The following is a 4,628-nucleotide window of genomic DNA, read 5'->3' as shown; positions in this document are numbered from 1 at the left end:
CAGGTCACGATCTCGCGGTCCGTGAGTTCAAGCCCCGCGTCAGGCTCTGGGCTGATGGCTCAGAGCCTGGAGCCTGTTTCCGATTCTGTGTCTCCCTCTCTCTCTGCCCCTCCCCCGTTCATGCTCTGTCTCTCTCTGTCCCAAAAATAAATAAACGTTGAAAAAAAAATTTTTTAAAAAGAAAGTAACATAAACATATGGAAAAATTTCCACTTGAAATTTTGGGTATGATTTAAAAGTATAATATCTGACAGATTTCCCAGTTATTTAAAAATTTTAATTGTATTTATTTTTATATACTCTGATTATACTTTATAACATCCCAGATTGGTGTTAGGAAGTTTCAACTGGGTGAGCATTAAAGTATAAATACTTATGTTTATCCCAAGTCTTCGGAGAAATTGAAACTCTACATTTATGACTTCTATAGTAAAAATATGGACACTGGGTGTGCCTGGGTGGCTCAGTTAAGCGTCCAACTCTTGGTTTGGGCTCAGGTCATGATCTCAGTTCCTGAGATCAAGCCCCCAGTTGGGCTGACCACATAGAGTCTGCTTGGGATTCTTCCTCTCCTTCTCTCTTTGCCCCTCCCCCCCAAGATAAATAAACTTAAAAATATATGGATACTAGTAAATACATAAAATCTGATATGTACCCCGTTAGGATTTTTAGCTGACTCAAGAATTGTATTCATAAAGGGGCACCTGGGTGGCTCAGTCGGTTAAGTGTCCGACTTCACTTCAGGTCATGATCTGTGTGCGGTTCACGAGTTGGAGCCCGGCATAGGGCTCTGTGCTGACAGCTCAGAGCCTGGAGTCTTTGTCGGATTCTGTGTCTCCCTCCCTGTCTCTGCCCCCCCCCCACTCTCTCTCTCTCTCTCTCTCTCTCTCAAAAATTAAAAAAAAAAATGTATTCATATGTTGTCCTTCGCCAATCATGTGAAATTCTAATGTCGTTGGTCACTCCTAGAGCCCCTCAGGAAAGCGGAAGGTAGGCTGGTACTGGGTGAGAAAAAGCAGGAGCCTGACCTCCAGGAGTCGGTAGGGAGCCCACAGCAAGGTCCCTGGAGCTTTCCCACTGAACATGGACAGCAGAGAAGGCCACTTTGTGACCATGACTGGTGAAGACAAGAATAAGGCCCCTCCAAAATCTGAACACACACTGAACATAAACATTGTCCAAACTACAAAATACCAAAAACCCTTTCTCTGGACTCAGAGGAGTGACCGTTGCCTCTCTCTGTTGTAGCTATAGCCTTGCTCTAGTCTGCACTCATTGTACATGAGTTTTTTTTTTTTTAATATTTATTTTTAACAGAGAGAGAAAGAGCATGAGCGGGGGAGGGGCAGAGAGAGAGGGGGACACAGAATCTGAAGCAGGCTCCAGGCTCCTAGCTGTCAGCACAGAGCCCGACGCAGGGCTCAAACTCACAGACCGCGAGATCGTGACCCGAGCCGAAGTCAGATGCTCAACCGACTGGGCCACTCAGGCGCCCCTGTACGTGAGGTTTATTAAATTACCCTCCATCCTATAAGGGCACTTTTACCCCAATGTTTATAGCAGCACGCTCAACAATAGCTAAATTATGGAAAGAGCCTAAATGTCCATCAACTGACGAATGGACAAAGAAATTGTGGTTTATATACACAATGGAATACTACTTGGCAATGAGAAAGAATGAAATCTGGCCCTTTGTAGCCACGTGGATGGAACTGGAAGTTCCATAAGTGAAATAAGTCATACAGAGAAGGACAGATTCCAAGTTTTCACTCCTATGTGGATCCTGAGAAACTTCACAGAAGACCATGGGGGAGGGGAAGGAAAAAAAATGGTTAGAGAGGGAGGGAGCCAAAACATAAGAGACTCCTAAAAACTGAGAACAAACTGAGGGTTTATGGGGGGTGGGAGGGAGGGATGGGTGGGGATGGGTATTGAGGAGGGCACCTGTTGGGATGAGCACTGGGTGTTGTATGGAAACCAATTTGACAATAAACATACTAAAAAAAATAAAAAATAAATAAATTACCCTGCATCCTGACGGCATCTGCCCCGGTACAAACGCCCCCCTCCTTAAGCTTTCTCCCAGATCCCCTAACACAACCCCAATCCTCTAATTAAAGTCTTTCCTCGCATCTTATGAAGTGTCTCACAGCTGCTCAGGATGTGTGTCTCCCTTGCAGCAGAGTGTAATAAGCCACCTTGTTCAATTATAGGAGTGTTCGTGGTGATCTCTGGCTGTAAGCATTGACACCGACCAACAAAATCCCGTCAGGAGAACCCTTCGTGGATTACATACTGCAGACTTTGGTATAACAATATGTTAGGTCAAAAGGGGATATTATAGATCGTGAAATGAAAAGGAACTTATAGCTTAAAAAAAGAAACTTATAAAGCATGAGTGATCAAAACAAGAATTAGATATTTAAAACTTTTCTCTGAATATGTGCAATACTTGAGTTCTGGTATTGAAATTTAAAAATAAGGGGAAGTTAACTGTTCAGCTAGCACTTATTTCTATGAATTTTGGTTTTTAAAGTTAATTTATTTATTTTGAGGGTGTGAGAAAGAGTGAACATGAGTGGGGAAGGGGCAGAAAGAGAGAGAATCCCAATCAGGCTCTATGCTGTCGGCACAGAGCCCAACACAGAGCTTGATCTCACGAGCTGTGGAATCGTGGCCTGAACTGAAACCAAGTCAGACGTGTAACTGACTGAGCCACCCAGGCGCCCATTTCTATGAATTTGGTACTGCTGCATATCTTTGTGGGTGGATAACTCAGAAGGCAGCTAAGTGAATCCACGTAAAGAATTTTGGAGACTGGGCCGCCCGGGGGGCTCAGCCGGTTATGCGTCTGACTTCGGCTCAGGTCATGATCTCCTGGTTCATGAGTTCGAGCCCTGTGTCGGGCTCTGTGCTGATGGCTCGGAGCCTGGAACCTGCTTCGGATTCTGTGTCTCGCCCTCTCTCTGCTCCTCCCCTGCTCATGCTCTCTCTCTCTCTCAAAACTGAATAAAACATTAAAAAAAACTTAGAGAATTTTAGGGGCACCTGGATGGCTCAGTTGGTTAAGCGACCGACTTCAGCTCAGGTCATGATCTCGCCATTTCTGAGTTTGAGCCCTGTGTCGGGCTCTGTGCTGACAGCTCAGAGCCTGAAGCCAGTTTAGATTCTGTGCCTCCCTCTCTCTCTCTGCCCCTTCCCCACTCATGCTGTCTCTTTCTCTCTCAAAAATAAATAAACATTAAAAAAAAACAACTTAGACAATTTTGGAGAGTGAGTTGAAGTTCTTTCCATTGTCTCGATGTAGACCATCTCTCTCCTAGTAGCTGAGAGCCACCTTGTTTTGTGTATTCAGAACTATCAGCTGTTAGGATGTCAATACCCGCAAAGTGAAAATAAGCTCAAACAGCGGACCCAAACTTTCACTGGAGAAACTTCAAAAGATGCCAGAGTGGGACATGAGTCAACTGTGGAATGTAGCAAACTAACGGCAAATCCTACTATAAAAATTGTGAATTGTATTAATTGTATGTTTTATATCCATATTGAACTGTTTTTTTGAATTTGTTTTCCCATATTGCCAAATAAAGCAAGTAAGTAATCGTATTTATGTGCTGAGGGATCAAGATGCTTATTATAAGAGAAAAGGAGATCTAACTATAGAATCAAGGGTTTCAGAAGGAATGCTGTCCTATTAGAACTGGGCTGGAAATAGCATTATGAACTTGTATCTGTACATGAAAAAGTGATTTCAGATGGGCATCTTTTCTACTTCTGTCCACTGACATGGTTTAAGAGTGTCACTAAATCTCACGTTTGGTTGCCCATCTAAAAAGGCTAATACTCAAGACATGGGTGTTGATTGAAAGGAATGTGAGCTTTACACAGGAAGCCAACCGCCTGGGAAGACGGTGGCCTCTGGTCCAAAAGCCAACTCTGTGGTTTCTGCCTAGCCAAGAGGGTTTTAAAGGGACAGGGGTCTCCGATGACCGAGTGGGGGCAATGGCCATATTTCCTGCCCCTGTGATTCAGTGGTGCCTTCCATTAGCTTTCAGTGCTTGAGGACTGTGAGAGGTCCAATGCCTGTTCTGTGACATGTGGGGGCTTCCTGTTCGTTTCCTCAAAAGGACTAAAATTTACAGACACACAAGGAGGATTAGTAAATCATATGACCTTAAGAACACCTATTAAAGATCACGCTAGTTATGAAGATCAAGGTGGCCTCAGGAAGCCCCCCCATGATGCACCCTTGTGTCAAGATTCTGGTTTCCAATACCATTCTTCCGATAAAAGGAGCCAAGCTTTCTGGAGAAAAGGTTAACCCCATGTCTGAGACAGAACAGTACGAAATGAGCCTGGGATAGCTCCGTGTGCCAAAAAGCACAGTGCTCAAAGTTTAATAGAGATGATGGGACACAGAAACTCATCTAAAAAGGGGCTAATGTTTTATTATTATCATTTTTTAAATGTTTACTTATTTGAAAGACACACACACACACACACACACACACACACACACGACAAGTGGGGGAGGGGCAGAGAGAGAGGAAGAGAGAGAATCCCAAGCAGGCTCCGCACTGTCAGTGCAGAGCCTGACTAGGGGCTTGATCCCATGAACCGTGAGCTCA

Source organism: Leopardus geoffroyi, chromosome A3 (genome assembly GCF_018350155.1).
Source record: "Leopardus geoffroyi isolate Oge1 chromosome A3, O.geoffroyi_Oge1_pat1.0, whole genome shotgun sequence".
In the NCBI taxonomy this organism is placed as follows: domain Eukaryota; kingdom Metazoa; phylum Chordata; class Mammalia; order Carnivora; family Felidae; genus Leopardus; species Leopardus geoffroyi.
The sequence above is the reverse complement of the archived record's forward strand: the minus strand, read 5'-3'. Positions refer to the sequence as shown.